Genomic DNA, 24802 nt, shown 5'->3' on the forward strand with positions numbered 1-24802 from the left:
TGCCTGTCGGAGTCCCAGCTGCTCTGCTTCCAGCCCAGCTTCCTGATGGTCTGCCTGGAAAGATAGTCCAAGATGATCTCTGCTCTCAGACAGGAGCCCCAGATAGTGTTCTGGATAGTCTCCACCTGCCCAGCTTTCAAATAAATGAAGCCTTAGAAATAAAGAGACAAATTATAACATAAAGCTTCCAATCTAATCCAAAGAATGTATATTCATCTAACTTTAGAGAGTTTTTTTTTTCTTTCTTTGTAGGAAGATTTTGCCCAGAATATTTGCATGATGTAATAGAGGGCAGGATAAAAAATAAGTTCTATACAACCAAATGTATTTGTGTATGCTTTTTATTTTAAACCACTTCCCAAGAGGTATGATTGACCTACATAAAACTATAGACATTTAATGGATGCAACTAAATGAATTTAGGGATAAACCTATACCCATAAAACCATTACCACAATCTGTACCATAAACCTATCTATTTCCTCCAAAATTTCTTCCTTCATTCCTAATTATTTTTTTATTTGTGTGATAAAAATACTTAACGTAAGAACCTACCCTCTTAGCAAATATTTAAGTAGATAATACAACATTGTAAATTATAGGTATTATGTTATAGAGCAGATTTCAAGGATTTATTCATCTTGCAGAATTCGGACTTTGAACTTTCTGACTAATGCTTCCCCAGTAACATCTCCCTCAGTTCCTAGCAACCACAATTCCATACTCTGCTTATATTAGTTCAACTATTTTATAGTCTTCATATAATTAAAATCATGTAATATTTGTCATCTGGCTTATTTCACTTAGTATGATGTTTTCTAGGGTTCTCTGTGTTGTTGCAAAGAACAAGTTTTGGGTTTTTTGCTTGTTTGTTTTTGGTTTTTGTTATTTGTTTTTTAGAAAGGCAAATCAGATATGTAGAGAGAAGGGACAGAGAGCAACATCTTGCATTTGATGGTTGACTCTCCAAATGGCTGTAATGGCTTGTGCTGAACCTGTCTATAGAAGCCAGGAGCCAGGAGCTTCTTCTGGGTCTGTCACACAGATGCAGGGTCTCAAAGCTTTGGGCCATTCTCTACTGTTTTCCTAGGCCATAAGCAGGTAGGTGGATAGGAGGAAGAGCAACTGAGACAAAAAAAAATGGCACCTATATGGGATCATGGTGCTTACAAAGTGAGATTTAGCCATTGAGCCATGGTGCCAGGCCCAGGTTTTTTCTTTTTCAGCCTAAATAATATGCCCTTGAAAGCATCTGCTACTTTTTTTTCCTATCTGGTATAATACTAAGTTTGCCACTCCAACTTTCTCCTTAAAGAAAGAAAAGAAGAGAAAAGAAAAAATAAAAGAAAAAAGGAAAGGAAAGGGAAGAAAAGAAAAGGAAAGAACAACTCTTTACTTGAGAAGCATGGTTACAGAGAGGGGGAGGCAGAGGAAGAAACAGAGTAACTCCCTTTCACCTGTTCACTCCCCAGACGGCCACAACGGCCAGCGCCGGGCTGAAGCCGGCAGGCGGGAACCACACGGCCAGTGCCAGGGTTTGGCTGGCAGCCAGGAGCCAGGAGTTTTTTCCAGATCTCCCACAGGCTTGCAGGGCTCATGTCCTTGGGACATCATTTGCTGCTTTTCCAGGCCATTAGCAGGGAGCTGGATTGGAAATGAAGCAGCCAGGACTTGAACTAGAGACTACATGGGATGCCAGAGCTGCAGGCAGCAGCTTTATTTGCCATGCAACAGCACCAGCCAGTCCAGCATTTTTTTGACAAGTATCAGAATGGTATATGTTTTTCTATCCCTTTAAAATATTATATCTTATATATAAGGTTCATTTTTTTCTAGGTAATATGCAGTTAATTATTGACTTTTAATAGTCTGCTAATTTTATTATTTAATAGCAGTTGATAGACAATGTACATTTGATTATTGATATGTTTGGGTTTGACAATATAATTTGATCTTTGTTCTCTTTTTAAAATAACGGATTTGAATTTTTATTTTATTTAAATAAAATGAGCAAATTTCACATACTTCACAATGCAGATTGAGGTACACTGTTGGTACTTCCCGCATTACCCTCTTCCAGTGGTTTTCCCCACCCGCCCTCCTCCTGCCTTCTTGCTTTCTTTTTCTAAATTTCTACAACAGAATACTTTCAGTTCACGTCACAGTCTTAACACTCCATTATTTGAAGAATCTACAAATAGCAAGCAGAAAAAAATATATATAATGCTACTCCTCAAGAGTATAGACAAAGACTGTAAATAATAATCAAATCTCAAAATGTCAACCTTCTTCACATAAATGTCTTGATATTCTGTGTATTAGTTACTATAGATCAGAAAAAAATAACCCTTTGTCTTTTTCAGAGTGACTTATTTCACCAAATATATGTTCTAGTTGTATTCATTTTGTTGCAGAAGACAGGATTTCACTAATTTTTTTTTATGACTTGGTAGTATCCCATACTGTGTATACACATTTTCTTTATCCAGTCATCTGTTGGATTTCTGGGTTGATTCTGTATCTTAGCTACTCTGAAAGGAGCTGAAATAAGCGTGGATATCCAACTAACCCCTTTTTAAAAAGATGTATTTATTTCTATTGGAAAGACATATATATATATAGAGAGAGAAACAAAGAGACAGATTTTTCATCCACTGGTTCACTTCCTAAGTGGCCACAAAGGCCACAGCTGAGTCTATCTGAAGCCACGGGTCAGAAGCTTCTGGGTCTCCAAATTGGGTTCAGGGTCCCAAGACTTTGGGTCATCCTCAACTGCTTTCTCAGACCACAAGTGGGAAGCTGGATGGGAATTAGAGCATCCAGAACACGAATTGGTGCCCTTACAGGATCCTGGGTGTACAAGGCAAGGGCTTTAGCCACTAGGCTTCTGTACCAGGCCCACAAATAACTCTAAGTATGCTGACCATCCTGTCTGGCTACATTCCCAGGAATGGAATGGCAGGATCATCCGCTTGGGGAGTGAATCATTGGCTGGAAGATCTTCCTGTCTTATGTCTAAATTTGTAATAAAAAAATGAATCTTTAAAAAATTTTTATTGATTTGAAAGGCAAATTGACAGGGATATAGAGAAAGACCAGCCACCTGCTCATTCACTATTCAAATAGCTGCAACAGAAGATGGAAACTCCATACGGATCTATCGCATGGATGGCAGGGGCCCAAATATCTGGGCTACTTTCTTCTGCCTTCCCAGGTGCATTAGCAGAGCACTGGACCAGAAATGCAGTACCTGGGAACTGGACTGTTTCTGGCATGGAATGTTGGCATCAGAAGAGCTGGCTTAATACACTGCACCACAATACCAGCCCCCAGATACCTCTTCTTAATTGGGAATAATAGGAAGAACTCTGGAATTGGCTATTGTCAATGCCTTCCCGCCCCTTCCCCCCTTTTTAGGATGAGAATGTGGGACTTAGGTTTTCTTTTGATACACACACACACACACACACACACACACACCCCTGCACACACGAGAGCAAGAGTAGGAGTGAGAGCAAGTGAGTGAGAGGCAGAGAGATATGTCAGGAACTCCAGTTCTGCCACATGGGCCCAAACACCTGGCCTATAATTTGTTTCCTTGTCAGGTGCTTTAGTCAGAAGCTGTGTGAAGAGCAGAGGAGCAGGATCTACAACCAGCACTCCAATATGGAATGCTGGTCTTGCAAGCACCAAAAACATCAATGCCTAGAATGAGGGATTTGGTTCAGATCATCCCTACATATATTTAGTACCATTTTTTCCCACTTGGCTACTAAAAAGAAATTAGGCAAACACTAATACTTCAAATGGGTTCCTGTTCTGAACATAAAGAATTCAACTGGGGAATATTCATTTTGACTGTGTGAAGCTAATGTGCACTTAGTCGTGGCAGAGTTTAAAGAATCAAATGTCTACACATGGACCTTGCATATAGGAAGTACAGGTCACATATACTATGTAGAGAACTGAGTAAATGGATAGGAATAAAAAAAGAAAGGCTTGGTGCCAAGTCTGGCAAATTTAATAGTAGGGTAGCAAGTAAAAATGTCCTGGTTTTCTGCCCAAACTAATTCTGTTGTCTACATCTTAAACTCCAACCATCTACCTCGACCATGAGATTGTTTTTATTGAAATACCCTAGGACAAACAGACATTTGTCCTCTACATCGTGGCACAATAATTTAAGCTGCTGCTTACAATGCTGCATGCTTTATGAATGCTGGTTCAAGTCCCAGCTCCTTCACATCCAATCCAGCATTGTGGTAGTGCTCCTAGGAATGCAGTAAAAGACAGCCCAAGAGCTTGGGCCCCTGGGACTCCTATAGAGCTCCCGACTGGGCTCCTGCACCTATCTTGGAAGTGAATCCACAGTGGAAAGATATCTCTCTTTCTTTCTCTTTCTCTCTCTCTCTCTCTCTCTCTCTGTCTCTTTCTCAATATCTTTGCCTTTAAAATAAGTAAACCAATGTTTAAAATAACATTTTAAGCAAAATGTTTAAAATAACAAAATATCTTTTAAAGGAGAGCAATATATAACACTGATAAATCATAGTGATGTTATTACAAATGCTGGCAAGTACTTCAACAAAGACTCATAGTCCCTCCAAACAAGTTAGTCAGTAGAATGCAAATGATGTATGGCAAAATGGCATTTCTCTTAGAATCTTTTAGCAATCTTAGAGAGTTTAGAAATATACTCAAGTCAAGGACAATATATCTCTTCTGTCTTCCTAGCAAAAGTAACCCTTTTATTTGTTTTACAACTTTCTTTGGTCAATATTTTCATAAGCTAATAAGAAAGCTAACTGACACTTGGAGATAAGACCTTCACTTTAAAAGCAAGTTGATAAAAGCTGTAAAACATGGGTCTGGGGAGTTGGGATCAATGTTTTAAGTATCCTAAATTCTGGACTATAAACTGTTACTGTGTGGCTTCCAGTTTTCTTGAATTCAGAGACAACTAAGAGTACCATAATAGGTATTATAGTAAAATGAAGCTTTACAGATCTTGACTGGCTATGACGCCCATAAAATTCTAACTCGTACAGCTACTTGAGGCAGTCTATATAAGCATGGCCCAGCAGATCTGAGGGACATTATGAGTGAAATATATGTTCCTACTAATATTCAACTCAACTTTCGTCACTTCTTTAATTACATCAAAGGAGCTCAACAAATAATAGTCAAATACAAAGTGCCAGTATAATTTTTTTTAGTACCTGATAACAATAACAAAAGATACTAATTATCTGAAGAAGAAAGCCCTGTATTTTTCAGGAATATTAGCTCTCCCACGTAAATGTTTAACAGACACTGCGGTGTGACAATAGCCTTTAGCTTGTTTTATCTGCAGGGTTAATGGGTGTGTAAGATGTCTCATGAAAAGTCCCTTTCCAGAATCATCTCTGGTAAGCCAGATTGCTTTTAATTACTGTTATTTTTAAAGATTTATTTTATTTGTTTGTTTATTTGAATTAGAAAAACAGATTTACAGAGAGAAGGAGATACAGAGAGAAAGACCTTCTCTTGGCTGGTTCACTCCTCAAGTGGCCACAACAGCCAGACCAGAGCCAATTCAAAGCCAGTATCCAGGAGCCTTTCCCTGGTCTGCTACACAGTTGCAGGGTCCCAAGGCTTTGGGCAGTCCTCTATTGCTTTCCCAGGCCACAATCAGGGAGCTTGAAGTGAAGTGGAGCAGCCAGGATATGAACTGGCAACCATATAGGATCCCGGGCATGCAAGATGAGGATTTAGCCACCAGAATATTGCGCTGGACCCGATTACTGTCAGTTTTAACAACTTAAATGAGATGACATTTTTCCCAGTAGATTTTGTTAGATCAGTAGTTTTCAACCTGGGGCACTTTTGTTCTCTTTATCCCAGGAGATCCATGACAATGTCTGAAGGTAATTCCATTGTCATGCTATGACAGGTAAGTGCTCCAGGTAGGGATGCTGCTAAACATCTCAGGATGCACACAAAAGCCCCGAATATCAATGGAGAGTGAGACACAATGAACTACATCAAACCTGTGTCAGGATGTTCCAGTTCTGTGTAAATTCCAGGTTAGAACTACTTTGGCTCGCTAACCTGAAATTACATTTGCTTCCAGAAAAATAACCAATTTAGCTTGTTTTACCTGTTTAAAATAATAGCCTTTCACAGTGGCTTAGTATTTCATCATTTACAAAATCTTTTCATAATTTAACCTCATGCTATCCTCAGATGTTTGTAGTGAAATCTTTCCTCCAATATGACTCCCCAGACTGTTAGGCAGGAAGAATACCTGAGTTCAAGCAAGGTCCAACAGATTTGAATTCTTCGCGATTAAAACAGTGTTCTTGGGCCTGGCCCTGACACTAGAACATTACACAAAGGGTGGGAACTGTGCTGCACGTGGGTAAGCTGCGTCTGGGGAACCCACATTCGGGTGTCAGCATCTGTGCTTCCCACTCAGCTTCCCACTCATACACCTGGGAATGCAGCGGATAATAGTCCAAATGGCTTGCGTCCCTTCCATTAATGTAGGAGACCAAGGTGGAGTTCCTAGTTCCTGGCTTTGCCCCAGCCCAATCCTAGTTTTTACAGCCACACAGGGAGTGAACTACTAATTAAACATTTCTTTAAAAAAAAAAGAACACATATGAAAAGATATTTAAAAGCACATAGAAACAGATCATTGGGAATGGTACTGTGGCTCAACAGGTTAATCCTCCACCTTCAAATGCCAGCATCTCATATGGACACTGGTTCATGTCCTGGCTGCCTCACATCTGATCCAGCTCCCTGCATAAGGCCTGGGAAAGTAGCACAGGATGACACAAGTTCTTGGGACCCTGAATCCACATCGGAGACACAGAAGAGGTGCCTGGCTCCTGGCTTCAGATTGGCTCAACTCTGGTCGTTTCAGTCATTTGGGAAATTAACCAGTAGATGGAAGGTTTTTCTCTCTCTCCTTCTCTGTAAATATGCCTTTTGAATAAAAATAAATAAATGTTTTTTTAAAAATGAAACAAATCATTGTACAACTTTAGCGATGTCATGTTCTCTAAGGATGAAGAAAGTGAGAGAAGACAAAGCATGGGTTGGTATGGAAGATGGAGAGAAAGTATGAGACACAAGTGGAAAAAAATAATGACAATAATCAAACCATCTGGGGTAACATAGATTTCTAAATTTAATATGGCTGCTTTCCTGTGAAAATCATTCCTTATTTCTTTAAAAAATATATATGTACATACAATGAGTTGAAAGAGTTACAAGGAGGGTGACAGAGAGCGCGAGAGCTCTCCCGTTCACCTGTTCACTCCCCAGATGGCCACAACATTTGGGATTTCAGCCTAACAAAAACCAGGAGCACATTAGCAGGGCGCTGGATCAGAAGTGAAGCAACAGGGACTCAAAGCAGTGCTCACAGGGGATGGTGTATTAGAAGCAGGGCTTAACCCACTGTGCTACAATGCTGTTCCCCAATCCTTCTATAGCATATAAGATCGTTATGAAAAGACAAAATGGATAAATGTGCTAAGTCCAACCTAAAGAGAAAACAAACTACATTCATTCCATCAAATTAATAATTTGGTTTTTTTTAGGTCTGTGGGAAATAATTTTAATCAAAGAAGTGTATATATATCTTCTTCTTTCTGTTAGGAAATGACTGTGATCCATCTCACAAAATATTTATAGAAAATTATTAAAAATAATGAACACAAAAGGGAAGATGAGATATACTAATTTTCTGGGAGTCTCTTTTCCAGTGCCCACAGCACACAAAAGTCAGAGAAAACACCTAAGACATCCTCTGACATTTTTTGGGAAGCAGACGCCCTTTTATTCTCCCTACGTACTCTCAGTGCGGTGGAAACAAATCGAGTTTTTTTCTGCCTTGTGATTAGTGATTTGTGGCTTGGCACTGATGGTTGCTGTGGCTTTCTTAATGGTGGCTGCACTTGTATTATCCGCCTTGGGTGGTTGAATCAAATTGGGTGGGACACTCAAAACCCCAGGGCTCAGCAAGGGAGCTGGTGGGAAAAGCCTTGGTGGGGCAGGTCCGAGAGGGAGCACCAAAAGTGGGCCTGTCATACCAGGAAGGGGCGAAGCGCTGCCAGGAGGTTCAGGGAGAGGTCAAATTAATAATTCGATATAAAGAATATCCATTGCATAGGTGAAACAAACTGAGAAGAATCCACAGGAAGATACTGTACTTTTTAAAGGGATTTGTATATTTATGTGAAAAGCCCTGTATATATGTATCTGTATGTGTATAAGTGTAAGGCAGAATGAGAAAGGCAGAGAGGCAGTTATACACTGGTTCACTTTCTTTTTTTTTTAAAGATTTATTTTTATTACAAAGTCAGATATACAGAGGAGGAGAGACAGAGAGGAAGATCTTCCATCCGATGGTTCACTCCCCAAGTGAGCTGCAACAGGCCGGTACGCGCCGATCCGAAGCCGGGAACCAGGAACCTCTTCCGGGTCTCCCACGCGGGTGCAGGGTCCCAAAGCTTTGGGCCATCCTCAACTGCTTTCCCAGGCCACAAGCAGGGAGCTGGATGGGAAGTGGAGTTGCAGGATTAGAACCGGCGCCCATACGGCATCCTGGGGCATTCAAGGCGAGGACTTTAGCCTCTAGGTCACGCCGCTGGGCCCCACTGGTTCACTTTCAAAACATCCGCAACAATCAGGGCTAGGCCAGGCTGGAGCCAGAAACAGAGAACTCTGAGCCTACACATGGGTGGCAGGGGTCCAAAAACTGGGGCCATTTTCTGCTACCTTTCCAGGTGCATTGCCTGGGAGCTGAATAAGAGCAGGGCAACTAGGCTACTGATGTTGAAAGTGACAACTTAATCCACTGTAACACAAGGCTGCTCCCCCACTTCCCCAAGTTGCACTCAAAGAGGTGGAAAGTAGGCGATAGTATTTCCAGTGCCAAGTGCTGATTATATCATAGATCTGATTACAGGCAAGCAAGAGAGGTGAAGGGTATACTGAATTGTTTTATACTCCAGTTCGTTGGCGTAAACTAGCTGCTATGGGGTCTAGGAAACTGCGGTACAGGAGCCAGTTGAGGAGGGCAATGGAGGAATTGGAAGACAAACATTTAGAATCCTCTCAGGTCCTATGAACAGTATGCCAATGGAAGGAAACCACAAGTTGGCACAACATATCAAAGTAAAGAGTCTAGGCCCTTAATTATATTTTCCTTCAAGATAAGGAGATGTCTTAAGTTGATTCTGGATCAAATACATAAAAAATAAAAATCAAAGACAAAGCAGACAGGAAATTTGATGACTGAAATACAGCAATAATTTGCATAAATGTCCATACCTATTTTAGGACTAAATGATTATTACTAAGGAAATTATAAAAATAATAAAAAGAAAGCAGCTTGAATCAGTTTTCAGGAAGGAATCTGGGATTTTTGTCATAGCTGTTTTGCACACAGTAGGTTCCATTCATACCGAGCTCTTGACAGCATGAAAGTAAAAACATTCATCACCTAAACACACAAAATTGCAGACTATGGCAGAACACAATTTTTTAAAAGCTAGCCTAATTTTCTTTCTGGGAAAAAAATTGTGGCAGGAGACTGAAGGAGTAGTAATAAATTGCTGCAGATTTTCTCAACAGGCTCGTGGTGTGCACAGAATAAGTGTAATTCAATTTTAAGAAGTGTATGAAAATTGCCATAGCACTGGGATAAAGATCATAGAAATCCAGAAGAGTCAGAGCCAAACAGCTCACAGCTCTTTCAACTAAAAATGGTTAATACTTAAATGTAGTACGGGGTAATTGCTGGGCACATTTTCACTTTTTTGTATGTGTTTTCAATCTGAATATCCAGAAAAATCACAGAATAGAGTGGCAGCAAGGCTGTTTGTAGCCGAGGCCCATCTCCCTTGGACAAGGAAACACTCCAGGCACGGAGAAATGTGAGCAGGCATTTAAGCTCAGCTTTTAGTTGTTTAGCAGCTATCCTACTATCCTACTTGGGACACAAAACAGCCCCAGCAGGCAGAACAAGACTGAAGAATGCAACATGCACAATGAGGCCTGGTCTCCAAGTAGAGGTAAGGGGCAAAGAGCGGGTGGTGGCCACAGACTTCAGAGTATCCACTAGCATTCCTTTTGGGCCAAGCACATAAATACCATAGTCCAAAACAGTGGCGTCCTGCAGCAGGGGCTTTAGAGATGGATGGGCACTGGGGGCTAGCAGTCTGCAATCCAGCTGGGATAGCTAGGTTTGGGAATCGAGGAAATGTATGTATGAGCACTGTGGGCAAAAGATGGGTAGTCAAGACAGGAAGATCAGAGAAGCCTGTTTATTAGCAACTTGGTAAAGAGGGGTTGGCCCTATGCAACAGGAGTTAAGCTGTCATCCACAAGGCTGCATTCCCTATGAACACTGACTGCAGGGGTTTCTACTCTCTTGCACCCCTCCCCTTTATTTTAAGACTCACTTAGCTATTTGAAAGGCTGAGTTACAGGGAAAGAGAGAGAGAGAATCAAGGAAGGGAGATCTCCTATCTATTGTTCCACTTGCCAAATGACCTCAACAGCTGGAACTAGGCAGGTCTGAAGCCAAGAACCAGGAGCTTCTTCGGGATCTCTTGTGAGTGCAAGGGCCCAAGCACTTGAGTCATCTTTTGCTGCTTTCCCAGGTGCATTTGCCCTCTCTGGTTTAGGAAGTGGAGAAGCCAAGACTCAAACTGGTACCCAAATGAGATACTGGTACTGCAGGCAGTGACGTCACAGTGAAGACTCTGCTGTTCCACTTCTGATCTAGCTAATGCACTTAGGAAAGCAGTGGAAGACAGCCCCAGTGCTTGGGCCCGTCACCCAATAGAACACACTGAGATGGAATTCTAGATCTCAACCTCTGCCTGGCCCAGCCCAGGCCATTGCAGTTACTTGGAAAGTTGATAGAAGATTTTTATCATTTTTCTCTTTGTAACACTGCTTTTCAAATAAATAAAATAATCCTTCCCACCATCATCCTCAACCCCTCTGCAACCCCCTGCCAAAAAAACCTAAAAAACAAAAAAACTTGGTGGAGCGAAATTTAAGTGGTGATGGGGAAAGGGGCTTCAAATGTAGTCAGAGACTTCTGAAAATGTCACAGTACTTCAAGAGTCATTTTATAAAAATATTTTAAGGCTCAGTTTCTCATCATAGGCACCATGCCTAGGGTCCAAGGAGTGCTTATAGATTTTATTAAATTGTGTGAAAGTTGGAAAAGGAAAGGTCTTGGCTCTGAGACACAAACAAAACTTCAAAAGAAATGAATAAATATTTAAGAGAAAAATTATATGAACTACTTTAATTTTTATAACAAAACACTGTATTTTTCATTAGGGACATGGCTGTACTTTCCAGAGTTTAAAAGGAGGGAAAGCCAGTGTTGTGGCATAGTAGGTTAAAGCCACAGCCTGTGACATAGGCAGTCTGTATGTAGGCCAGTTTGAGCCTTGGCTGCTCTGATCCTGGTCCCCGCTAATGCACCTATGAAAGTTATAAAAGATAGCTGAAGTGAATGGGCCTTTGTACCTACATAAGAGACACCGATGAAGCTCTCCTAGCTTCATCCTGGCCCAGCCTCATCTTTGCAGCCATATGAGGAGAGAACCAGCAGATGAAGATCTCTCTTTCTCTCTCTCTATATCTGTCTTTCTTTTTTCCTGTTTACTCAGCCTTTGAGATAAATAAAATAAATCTTTTAGAAAAATAAACAAAGGAAAGCTGTGGTATGAGGTCTTCAACAGCATATCCAGGGCTTAAGTAATCTTTGAACTGGCCTTTCTGTTGCCTGGCACAGTTCCACCAGGGAAAGTCAAGAATGTGTTAAAAGGCTGGGCAGGCAAAGAGTGGAAGACAAATGCTGGGCAGGCAAGGAGTACAAAAGCAAGAGTGGAAAGGAGAGGATTTGGCAGAAGGTGCCTGGCAGTTGCAGATGTTGGCTTGACTGAGTACTCGGAGGTGTAGGCACAGTGTCGCTGCAGAGGGCAAAGTCTGGTTTCTAATTTTGGAAATGATCATACCAGGGTTTCTAATCCAGCAAGCTGGCTGGCAGAAAGAGACTCTGAATAGCAAGAAAGAACCACCTGGAAGGAGGACGCCGCTCAGTGCAGCAAAGAGCTGTGAAAGCAGAACTGCTAAAGGCAAGACAGCAGGACTTCACTTTCTGAGGCAGGAAAACAGCAAGAGGGAAGTGAGAACTGAGCAAGATAAGTTGATCTTTGTGAGGAAGCACAGCAATGGGAAATTAATGAGTCAAGGATCACTGATGCCCAGAGTTCTCATGACTCCTGAGTCACGTGGTATCCGGTCAGCTGCCAGCCAATCTTAAGAACATAGCAGAGGGTTCAACACTAAGTAAGCGCCAGGATCCCATATGGGTGGTCGTTCCTGGCTGCTCCACTTTCATCCAGTTCCTTGCTTATAGCCTGGAAAGCAGTGCAGGATGGCCCAAAGCTTTGAGACTCTGCACCCCCTTGTGAGACCCAGAAAAAGCTCCTGGCTGCTAGCTTTGGATCAACTCAGCTCTAACCCTTGCAGCCAGCTGGAGAGTGAACTAGCAGACAAAAGATCTTTTTCTATGTCTGTCCTTCTCTCAGTAACTCTGCCTTTCCAATAAAAGTAAATACATCTTTTTTAAAAAGAGGACATCAGGGCCCAGTGTGATAGCCTAGTGGCTAAAGTCCTTACCTTGCATGTGCCAGGATCCCATATAACACCGGTTCTAATCCTGGAAGCCCCATTTCCCATCCAACTCCCTGCTTGTGGCCTGGAAAAGTAGTAGAGTACATCCCAAAGCATGAGACCCGGAAGAATGTCCTGGCTCCTGGCTTTCAATCAGCACAGCTCTGGCCATTGCGGCTGCTTGGGGAGTGAATAAGCGGAAGAAAGATATTCCTCTGTCTCTCTTCCTCTATTTATATCTGACTTTCCGATAAATATAAATAAATCTTAAGAAAGAAAGAAAGAAGACAGCAGAAACTCAACCAATAAAAAAAAAAAAAGAACACTCCAGCAATAAGGCAGAATTTGGAGATGATGGGTCTGGGCTCAGGACCTAATTCCACATACCTCCTTCTTAGGACTGGGGCTTGAATCTGAATCAAATGGGAGATGATCTAAGGCAACAGTGCCCTCAAGGCACTCATGTGTTCTGAGAAGCTGGCCACATGGCTACTGTTTCTAGAATTGGGTCCAGAAACAAGTGATCCTAAAACGGTGGGGGTGGGGGGGAAGGATACAGAGAGCCAACCAGTGGATGGCACAGTGGCAAATGTTACCACTTCTCTAGACATGTAATTGCCCCAACAGGCCAAAGGGTGTTTCTTTGTGGATCAGACCACAGATCTTGAGATCCTGACCCTGAGACACTCTGACAACTGAGCAGAAATAAAAGAGGAGGAGACTTAGCAGCTGCACCTCCAGGTCATTCAGGTTTGCTGCAGGTCATTCAGGGTTGCTGACCTTCGGTTGGAGAGCAAAGTGGAGAGCAAGTGCACACTCTAGGATTCCCCTGGCAACAGCTCCAGGATCCGGAGTCTTCTCAGGTTACCCAACAGCAGAGAAGGAATGGGGCCAGGACACCACAGAGAGCTTAGCTGGCAGAGTTGAAGAGAGGTCATCAGGGATAAGACGAAGGCAACAGCAACCACGTAGGATCTGGCACAATAAAAGGATTTCAGCAACTGTTAGTGATGCAGAAGAGAGTCCTCAGGGATGCCCATAGGACTGGGACAGGGCTTCAGATAATCTTGTTCAAGCAGTTACTCTTTTTGTGTTTTCTTCCATCATCGTGTCCACAGACAAATGCAAGGAAGGGGCCCAAGATATTTCCACATTTTTAGGCAGCCAGTGATCAAGATCTAAGAGTTGCTAACATTTCAATAGTCCTCAAAATTATTGAGATCTGATTAAATTTAATGTTTAGTTAATGGCTATAAACCATCGTGGTATGTTAATCATTCAAATGCAATTCAATTCTTGCTCTTTACATGAGAGTGGAAGAAAAAAAAATCATCTCTCTAACAATTGATCTGACAAGGTTAAATGACCAAAACATTAAATACATGAATGTATATCTCCTTTGAGAAATGGGAGCATTCTGAAATACTTGACATAATATTACTGTGTTGTGCAGGTGGGGCGGCCCACAGCTGAATGCAGTCCAATTTTTTGCCTTTCCTTGTGAAAGAATGCCATCAGCAGACACAGCTAGAACAGAATATCAAGATTTCTTGAAAGGCAAAAAGCACAGATTCAGATAAGAGTGAACGTTTTAGGGGATAAGGATGGATTTGGGGCATTGGTTTCCCAAAAGGCGTCATGGCTGGAGCATGATGGGACATGAGGTGAAGAGGCAAAATGAAGAGAGTGTGTCAAGTCTTCAACACTGACCGAACTTCGTAGATGACAGGATTTGGGAAGTGCACAGGACTTGGGTATGGGCAGTTCTTATCTTTTCCTGACTCTGCCCCACCCACGTTAGCTGGGGTCATCAATGTAGGAGCATCAGGGTGGGTTAAATCACTGCCTGCAACGTTGGCATCCCATATCAAAGCAACGGCTCAAGTTCTATCTGCTCTGCTTCTAATCTAGCCACCCCTCCAACACAGTTAAACTAAAAAAAGATTTATTGATTTGATAAACAAAGTTATATAGAGGGAAAGAGCCAGAGAGAGAGAGAGAGAGAGAGAGAGAGAGAGAGAGAGAGAGATATTTCATCCAATGGTTCACTTCCCAAATGACTAAAATGGCCAGAACTGAGCCAAGTCTATCATGTAGGTGCAGGTGCCCAAAATCTTGGGCCACCCTCTGCTGCTTTCCCAGGCAATTAGCAGGCAACCATGACTAGATCTGGCACACATATGGGATACCAGCACTACAAATACAGGCTTTACTGGCTATGCCACAGTGTCAGCGCCCTAACCCAACTCCCTTTTAATGTTCTTGGGAAAGTAGACCATAGTCCAAGTATTTTGGCCCCTGTCACTCATACATGGGAGACCAAACAGAGTCCTGGCCACTGAGGATCTGGAAAAACTTTAAAATGGTCCTCTACTCAGGATTTTGGGTGGGTTCTTTCTCCTATCTCCACGAATGCTCTGGGAATGATTTTTGAATAAAAAGTACATTAAATTTTCATGCTGTTTCTTGCTGTTGGGATCATTACCAGTTGCTGTAGTTGTAAGTCTTGAGTTTTGAAGTTCTTGTACAAGTTCTTTTAAAAGTACTAGAAAATCAGCAATGCATAAGCAAGGTGAAAAGCCAGACATAAGACAAAAAAATGGAGACATGAGAACAAAAATGGCACTAGATACACAGTAACTTACACACTTTTAAGCAAAGATTTTAGTGTTTCTTTTTAGATAAAAGCACTAATATTTATAAAAGTAGAAAACAATTACAAAATGATTTGTCCTTTTCTTTCACTATTCTCAGAAGCAAATGTCCTTTAAATGTTTGATCACGAGTGTTTCTTTATTAAAGTAAGGGTTGGGGGGAGGGAGGTTTTGCTGCCACAATGGCTAGACTGGCTAGCCAATCCTTTGCCTGCAAGTGCCAGCATCCCATATGGGTACAAGTTTGTGGCTCAGTCACTTCCTATCCAGTTCCCTGCCTGTGGTCTGGGAAAACAGTGGAGAATCACCCAAAACCTTGGGACCCTGCACCAGCTATTACAAAATTGCTAACAAGTATGCTGCTAGCTTTTCTTTAAAATCTTTATACAAAACAGTGGATTTTGCATAGCAGATTTTCACAACTGGAATTGGAAAATGAGGACAAAATAGGCAGTGACACAGACAGAAGTCCATTGTGGATACCTATTCATGAAATGGGATCCTCTGGGCCCAGTGCAATGGCTCAGTGGCTAAATTCTCACTTTGCATGTGCTAGGATCCCACGTGGTCGCTCCTTCATGTCCTGGCTGCTCTACTTCCCATCCAGCCCCCTGCTTACGGCCTTGGGAAAGTGGTCGAGGACGGCCCAAAGCCTCTGGACCCCGTACCTGCATGGGAGACCTAGGAAAGGTTTTTGGCTTTGGATGGGTTTGGCTTTTCTGTTGCAACCACATCGGGAGTGAATCAGCGGATGGAAAATCTTTTTCTTTATCTCCCTCTGGCTGTAAATCTGGCTTTCCAATGAAAATAAGTTATATTAAAAAAAATAGAAAAGGAAATGGGAGCATCTGTGGTACGAGTGGTATGAGTTTACAAAAGACAAGTCCTTAGAACTTTCACAGGTCACCCCCAGGCAGTGGGGCTAGGATTTGGTAGCTGGTGCTGAGAGAAAACTGTTGATTGCATCTTTGCCCTGGAATGTACTAGACACAGTTAACACTCAACGGTACAAAGACTGTTGTTTGTCTTATTCAAAAACAATTTTTTGCCCTGTTGTTTCAACCTAAGACTCCTTATTCATCATTTGCTGTACAGAAAATTTAAAAAGAAAGAAGGAATTAAAGGAAAGGAAAAAGAAAAGAAAAGGAAGAAAAACTACAAAGCTGAAGTACGGAAAATGTCAAAATGAGAATTTTTGTTGGCGTCACACCCAGAGTCTCCCAGGGTTGTTTCAAGTGTCATCAGAGACTGGGATGCCTATATCTGCTAAGCTGGGAAAGTGACTGTTCTGAACTTCACCTTCAGACTGCCAACATGAGAGCTTCCAGAGCAGTCCCATCCACTGAGAAGCATGACTGGTTTCATATAGAACGTTGGAACTGAGTGGCAAATAAACATCTGAAATACCTTCAAGTTTGGCCTCTAAGGAGTTGAGTGATCTTAATTGTAGTGCCTGCAGGGAGGGACACTGCTTATCAGGTTGTTGGAGGCAACCTGTTGCCTTCTTTTCTAAAACTTATTTATGGTAGCAATAAACAAAACCTTAATTGAACAGTCTAATTTTTCAAAAGCATTCAGTTAGTGGAAAATCAAATCATGACAGGTAGTCCTGAAGCAGATTAGTAACACAGTATCGCACTTTGATCCAAGCTTCTGCATCATAAACCATGTCTTACTTTGCCAAACCTTCTCGGTTTCATTAGCATTACTTACAAGCAACATGTTTACACTGTCTCCTTTACTATCACTTCATAACTTGCTAGTCTTTGAATACTCCAAGAATGGGAGAAACAGTGCATTCTAAATATTAAGGACAGGGAGATGAAGCCTAAGAAAAGGATTTAAAAAAACATTTATTATTTATGTGAAGGAGAGAGAGATGTTTTTTTTAGGTACTGGTTCATTTCTCTGGTATACACAATAGCTAGGTTCAGGCCAGATCAAAGCGGGGAGCCGGGAACTCCACCTGAGGCTCCCACATGCATGGCAGGGGCCGAAGCTATTGGAAGAACTTCTATCTCCCAGCCACATTAGCAGGGGACTGGATCAAAAGTGAGCAGCTGAGATGCTAACAGACATTCTCATATGGGATGCTGTTGTTAATGCTAGGTTGGAAAGTGTCAGCTATCCCACTATGCCACAGCACCGTTCTCTAAGAAAAAGATTGTATGAGAATGCACTCAGGGGCCATTTGAAATCCTTGAAGCAGTCCCCAGTTTGAACTCTCTTAAGTTGAGGGGTCAGTAGGCATCATTCATATGTTAACTCCTAGCTGTAAATGTCCTTGAAGGAGTTAGGAGTATCATTTGACATCTTGAGCATATTGCATTAAGTGCTTAATAATACATGCTTACTGGAAGCGATCTGGTGATAAAATAGGAAGGGGTTGAAATAGCCAAAAGGCTTGATAAAAATTCCATGTAATTTCCATCATTTCTGTTACAAAGTTAGCACAGGTGCACACGCACGTGCACACAAACACACAGAGTTGATTCCTTGGTTGGTGTTTGGAGCTGTTGAAATGCTTGCATTAATACTTCCTTCCCACCAGCCCCCTCCCCTGTCATGCTCATTTCCACTTCTGCTTTTTAACATTTGGAGCTGTGTGATCTGCATAAACATCCTACCAAGTCAACTCAAGGTAACTTCAAGCTCTGTGGAGAAGCCGATCTCACTCACAGAAGCAACCTTGAGTGGGTAGTATATTTCTAGGCTGTTTTGTGCCTTAAAAAAGGGCGGGGGGAGGGAATAAGATTTATGGGCCCAGAGAAGTAACCTAGCAGCTAAAGTCCTCGCCTTGCAAGCACCAGGATGGGCGCCAGTTCTAATCCTGGCAGCCCCGTTTTCCATCCAGCTCCCTGCCTGTGGCCTGGGAAACCAGTCAAGGATACCCCAAAACTTTGGAACCCTGCACCCACGTGTGAGATCCTGAAGAGGCTCTAGGCTCCTGGCTTTGGATTGGCACAGCTCTGGCCGTTGCAGTCACTTGGGGAGTGAATCAACAGACAGAAGATTTCCTCTGTGTCTCTCCTGGTCTCTGTATATCTGACTTTTCAATAAAAATAAACTCTTTTAAAAAGCGAGTAAGATTGTCATATAAACTTGATGTAAGGGGATTATGCCATCCATTTTTGTTAAGATTCACTTATTTTCAAGGCAGAGTTACAGTGAAGGTGGCAAAGATAGCTAGCTTGCCAGTTAGCCAGCTAGCTAGAGAGCTCTTCCATCTGCGGGTTCATTGCCCAAATGGTGACTTCTGCACCAGTTAGAAAACAAGAACTCCATCCAGGTTTCTCCCCACTACCCTCCCTGGGACATTAGCAGGGAGCTGGAGCAGCAGGGTTATGTGGAGCCGCTGGACTCCAAGCGGTACTCCAAGGCAATGATACCCAGGCAGTGGGTCAAAGTCCCAAGGCACGTCCGTTTTTCAAACTGTAGCACTCCTGGGACAAGTCACTTCTCATTCCAGGTCTGGATTCCTTTATTTGTAAGCTGGGAATGGTTGCTACTATAAAGCAACAGACTTGTCCAGTGGACTAAAAAGGAAATGACACAAGCCTAGGCAGGGCTTGATACACAGTAAAATACCAACATATTTTTTTCCCCTTAGTCTGTGGCTTCCCTTGGAAAGGCGGGTTCAAGCACAGTTAAACACCAAAAGGATCCTTCAGTGACATTCATGTCTGCTGTGGGCCCTTCAAGAGTAAGTAAGAATTAACTCCTGGAGCCAGCCTAAGGCCCTCCTCTCATGGGAGTGCTGAATACACTTCTTTTGGTGTTTCCTTTCTCCAACTTCTGACACTCTCACCTCTGCAGACACTGGCTTCTTTGCAGCTTAATTTGCCCAAATCCCGTCCGGGGGCCATCACTTGCTCTTCTGCACATTCCAGGCATCCGGGGCCGCCCGACCCCTCCTCAGCCTGAGACCTCCAAGCCAGGTTCATCTCCTCCTCCTCAACACCAGTCCACTAGGCTACACCGCCCTGTGGACACAGGCTGTCCCTGACTCCCGCTGGGGTGTGTGCGCGGGGTCCAGGGTCAGCAGCTCGGCCGGCCCACGAAAGCTGCTTCAGCCCAGCTAAGCGGTGCACAAGGCAAAGGACCCCTAGCCGAGCCAGGCCCCCGGTGCTGGACGCCCGGGGCCAGCGGGCGGCGGCGGATCCGGGCCCGCCCGGAAGTGCCCGGCGCGGCGAGGGGGTCGAGCCTGGCGAGCCGGCGCCGCCGCGCACGCGCGCTCGCGGCCTGGAGGGTGGCTGGGGGACGCCCGGGCTGGACTCGTAACTCGGAAGCCGGAGCCGGGACAGGCCCGGGGCGGGAGGGGCTGTGCGGCGGAGGCGGCCGCCCCTGGCGGCGGGTTTGTTTATCCCGGAAAAAAGAAGTTTAGGAAAAGGCGCTGGATAGGGAAGGAGGGCGGACCGGGCAGAGGAGGGATGCGGGTCGGCAGAGGCGGCCGCCACAGCGACTCGCCGCCATCGCCCCTGCCGCTTCAGCCGCCGCAGCCTCGGCTCCTGGGGCCGCCGCGGCCCCCGCCGCCCCCGCCTGCCCGGGAGAGGAGCCGTCGCTGGGACTGCTCGCCGCCGCCCCGCACGTCCGGGTAGGTGCCGCTCCCGGGTCCCCGGTCCCCGGTCCCCGGTCCCCGCGCGGCCCAGCGCGCTCGCTCCCGCGCCCGGCCTCCCCGTGTCGCCGGCGGCGGAGGCCTCCTTGCCTTCTGGGCGCCCTCTCGCCGCGGCCCTGGTGGTCCCCAGCGGCCTTCTCCCGCCTCCGCCCTGGATCGCCCTGCCTCCTTGGCCTCGCCGCTCACTCCGGGGATGCCTCCAGTTCCTGCTGCATGTCCTGGCTTCCGCCTGCCTGGACCCCGGCTTAGTGCCCTGCACGGCCTCGCCCCCGGCTTTCTGCCTGCCTGGTGTCCCTCCAGCGAGTTCCCTGTGCACCTACTTGCACGGTCACCCCCTAGCCCACCCCTTAGACCGGTCTCCCTCCCCAGCGAGAGTGTTGCCATATGGAGAACACCTTCCGAGCCCCGGAGCTCCCGGCCCTGTACACCCACTTCCTGGTGAGAGTGGGCTGGGCTCTGCCGACCACCCCAGGACCTTCCCCGCGCCGGCCGTGCCCCAATCCTCCCTAGCGCCCAGCACATCCTGCTTGCCTCCGCACACCTGCTTCTTCGCATTTACCCAGGCCATGGTAGGCTCACCCTGTGGTTCAGGGCCCAAGGACTGAAACCTCCACATCTGGACTTTCCCTTTATAATCTCCTGCTCCTTACCTATTTTTTTCCCCCTAGATTTTCCTTTACAGTCTGCATATTTGAGTGATGACAGACCTGAAGGGAAAGAATTGGTGGAATTTTCTCCTTCAAAACAATTACAGGGCCCAGTGGAAATAAAATTCACCTTCTGCTTATCCTAACTTTTTGCTTCTTTTCTTTCCATGACTGTGGACACTGGTTCAACCATCTTTAGGAGGCATCTGAGATTTTTTGCTCTAGATCTAGTTTGGCCCATTGTAATGTCTCCATCTTCCTGCTGCTAGTTTAAAAATTGAATTCAGCATTTCTCGGACTGGGAATCAAAGTAGTTATGGGAAAATTACCTTTCTTCTGGACCTAATGGAGCTAGTGGAATAGCCAGGATGATCTAAACCAGTGGGTCCTTATTCCTCACCCCCCCCCCCCCTTGGGCAGGTTATTTTCTGGGCCTTGATATTTCTAAAGCTATAAAGCAGGACTGGTGATAGGGCTCAGGAAATGGTGGTGGTTGATTGCACAAGCTAAGGCGGACAGAGTGCTTGGAACAGTGCTGGCCACATGGTAAAGGTTTGATAAATGTTCTTTATTTTCACCTCTTTGCCTGGCTGGTTTAAGTTATTGGTAATTGAACTGAGAGAGGGAAAAATTGGGGGTAGAAAGCTTTCTCTTATCCTTTTTTTTTTTGCCCTCTCTTAATACCCTTTTTTTGATGTGGATATTGTTTTATTATTCCTTCTGGTTGGGAAAAATACAAGAGTTTAAGTCTGTATTTTCAAGTAAATTACCAAGCTACAGACAGATCAGACCCTCTTTCAGATACTTATTTGAAACTTTAAGTTTTGTCTTTCTTCTGAGGATAAGTGAAGTCAGTCACTGTGAGTAGATTTGTTGGGGACATGAGGGTGTTAGAAGTTTGGTATTGCTAGTGCAATCCTTACATCTGGAGACCCTCTTCATACTCACCTGACCTTTCCCGGAATCACTTAGGGGTGATAGAACTTTGCGTTCCTTCGGAGGAGACTGGTGACTTTTTTCTCTTAACCTGTTAGATCATTTTTGTTTAAATGCCTTTGTTTGATGCTTACCTAATTTTACTCACTTGTTAAAACTCTGATAGTCTTTAATATATTTACTCACTTCTCATTACTGAGTTAATACATCCTTACACTTTTGAATTCACAAGAAAAATCTAGTCATTATCTACTTTAGTTCTCTAAGCAGTAAAACCTTGAAGTCCTAATTACATTGGAAATATGTGCATACATTACATTATTTTCTTACCTTTATCCTAAAGTCATTTTTATACCAACAGTGAAAGGGACTCTCTTCTTTGGGTGACACTACCTTGGTTCATGCTGTTTCCTGGCCTAGAATAACCTTTGCTCCCTCTACCTATCCGAATTTTACCTTGCACCTCTTACTACTTGCACATGATTCTTGCCAACTTCAGTGTTTTGGTTTCCTAATGTCTAGTCTGCATTTTTGGCCCTGAATATTACAAGAAAGCATGAGTTGAAGAAAAGTAATGCCTCTCTCATCTTTCTTTTAAAGCTTATAGAAAAGTTGAATTGGTGAAATAAACATTTAGCATTAACTTAGTACTTCATGGCTACTTCAGAAAGTTTGTAGGAAACTGGGATGAAAAAATTATGTTGGTTCCCCACATTTAGTATGCTTAGCTTGTTTGTAATACAGTTTCCGTGAAGCCTTCAAATTTTTCATTTGAAAATCCTGAGTTTGATTTTGTACTTTTTGTACACCAACCAAAGTTTTAATTCATTTTTCCCTAAATTTGTGGATGTGCCCTGTATTTGTTTGGTCTTGTAAATAGTCACTCTTTCCACAAATATTTACTGGGCTTCTACTGTGTGCTAGACATCATGGGTATAAGAATAACCCTTCTGAACCATAGCTTCTGGGAAGGGCCAACCCCGACGGTCCAGGCATACAAGAAAAATAGTTAATTACCTCAGCTTCTATATACCTAGAATAGTATGTGCCATGCTTGACCTGAGATCTAATAGTCACCTAAAATAGTGTTAGTAAGGTTAAAGTTCCTACATACCTCTGGTTGGGAAAAGCTCTATCAAAGAATAGCAATACAGTTTCTGCTTTGTATTCTAGAATTGCACTGACATGACAGTAAACAAGCAGAGAAAATTATTCTAAGTCAGGGCTGGTATTATTAGTAAAGATGGTAATTGCTAATACAAGACACCATTCCAAGCACTGTTTTTCAAATGATTATGTACTAATCCTCCAAATGAGGCTTTATTGTTATCCCCATTTTACAAATGAGGAACCTGAGAGACAGATGATTTGACTTCCCCTGTCGCACAGTGCAATCAAGCATTCTGATTTTAGAGCCTCTTTTTGTTGTTTGTAGATTCTAATTCTTTTTTGGTGAAACATTAGATAAAATTGTTCATTTTTGTAAAAATTTATTTTTAAAAGTTCAGTCTCAGGAGTGAGCTTTCTCTGTTTTATTAGGATGCTTAGGGAAATAAAGGAGATTGAGCTTTTGTAAAGAACTTGATAAACAAGTTGTATCCAAGTCCAATCTCTGACCAGCTATTGAAGTGATTGCATTGGTGGTCCTGTTCACTCTCGTGTGTCCTGTCTGACTTTGTTCACCTAGCAAGTGATTGAAAAGCTCATCTGTTAGGCTCTCTGCTAGACTCTGGTGACACTTGCTACTGAAAAGAAGGTGCCTGTGTTCATGCCAGCAAGTTTGTTGGGGAGTAAAGAAATTAAACAAAGAAATTGCAAACCTGTTTAGCTCTCTCTGCTACAGAGAATTATTGTAAATAATAAATGTATAGTAATTCATTGAAGAATGCTTTTTAAATAAATCATGTTTAGGCGTCTGTGTTGAGGAATAGTGAGTGAAGTTACACTCTGTTATGCCCATTCCTATTCTGGCTGCTCCAACTGCAATCCATTTTCATGCTAATAGCCCAGGAAAAGGAAAAGATGGCACAGGTACTTTGCCTTTGTCACCCACCCACATGGGAAACCTGGAAAAAATTCCTGGCTTCTGCCTTTTCTTAGGAGCATGTGGGGAGTGAACCAGTATGTGGAAGATCTCTCTTTTTTCCTATCTCTGCAACTTTGGCTTTCAAGTAAATAAATAAATAAATCTTTTTTTTTTTTTAATCATGCTTAGACTGAAAGGTATTGAATGACCTCTAATTATCCAAATCATGGTTAACAATTTTAAATTTCTAACTGTTCAGTCTGGTAGATACTAGATGTCAGCACACATGGTTCCTTGGGGAAATGAGACTGGGGCAGATCACAGTGACCAAAATTCGTGTAAAGTGTTTTGTACTTAATCCTAAAAGCAGTAGGAACCCATCAGAGATTCTTAAATGGCCAGTTACATTGCTTATGCTTCTGTATTGAAAATATTACTCTGCTGTTCTCTGGAGGATGGATTGGAGAGAAGCAGAGAGATGAGTTAGCTTGACTTTTCAGGTTACCTGTGGTGAAGTTTGTTTTGTTTTAATTCCCAATTAATAATATAATAAAATACTTTGACCGTGTCAGATTGCTGCAAAAGTTTTTGCAAGTTTTTGTGGACCAGTGTTAGTTTATAGGCCACACTTTGAATAGCATTGAGTCTAATTATCATAGTAACTGAGGCAGAAGATAATCAGATTTTGGTCCAGGATGACAGTGATAGAGTAACTTGAATTGACAGATAATTTGGGAAGTAAAAGTTATATGTTTGATGTATTAGATTTCAAAAAAGAAATCTATTTCTAGGTTAGTAGTTTAGTTTGATTTCATGGAAGGAGAGCTGTTTTGAGATTTGTTGAACTTGCAAGTGGGATGTACAAATGGAGCTGGTTAGTAGCAGTTGGATATATAGGTCTGAAGCTCAACAACTTTGCACTGAAGATGAATTGGGGAATAGTGAGAACATAGTCTGTACTAAGTGTCTTGAGGTGAAGGATAGGATGGCCTAAGGAGAGACTGTACAGGGAAGATAAGGATACTTACCCCTAGGTGCCTTTGCAGTTCAAATATTGGAGAAAGGGGACTGAAGAGATAGGAGTACAAACACTTCCAGCTGATTTGCTTGGCTTATCTCTAAAGCCAAGGCAGGAGAATGAAAAGAGGAAGTGGTTAGTTAACTATTTTGAATGTGGCTGAGAAATCAGTTGAGGAATTAAGGTACACACTGGATTCAGTAGCAT

The 24802-nt window shown here is 43.1% G+C and overlaps 1 protein-coding gene and 1 long non-coding RNA gene across 4 annotated transcripts in view; one reads left to right on the plus strand and one right to left on the minus strand.

Moving 5' to 3' along the window:
- Window positions 1-19530, minus strand: part of LOC131480363 (uncharacterized) — a 41684-nt gene extending 22154 nt beyond the window's left edge. The window contains exons 1-4 of one of the 2 annotated variants that reach the window (XR_009245436.1): window positions 19162-19530; window positions 16761-16806; window positions 13480-13674; window positions 62-133 (exon numbers count right to left, since the gene is read on the minus strand). This is a non-coding gene — a long non-coding RNA (uncharacterized LOC131480363). Of the gene's footprint in view, window positions 1-61; window positions 134-13479; window positions 13675-16760; window positions 16807-19161 lie in introns of those variants that run through there. The other variant, XR_009245435.1, reaches the window with a different exon arrangement.
- A 100-nt stretch (window positions 19531-19630) lies between these two features.
- SPOPL (speckle type BTB/POZ protein like) overlaps window positions 19631-24802 on the plus strand; it is a 45559-nt gene continuing 40387 nt past the window's right edge. For both annotated transcript variants that reach the window (XM_004589370.2, XM_004589371.3), the window contains exon 1: window positions 19631-19947. The gene's annotated coding sequence lies outside the window, so the exon portion shown is untranslated. The remainder of the gene's footprint in view (window positions 19948-24802) is intronic.

This window comes from Ochotona princeps, chromosome 5 (genome assembly GCF_030435755.1).
Source record: "Ochotona princeps isolate mOchPri1 chromosome 5, mOchPri1.hap1, whole genome shotgun sequence".
NCBI classification, from domain to species: Eukaryota; Metazoa; Chordata; class Mammalia; order Lagomorpha; family Ochotonidae; genus Ochotona; species Ochotona princeps.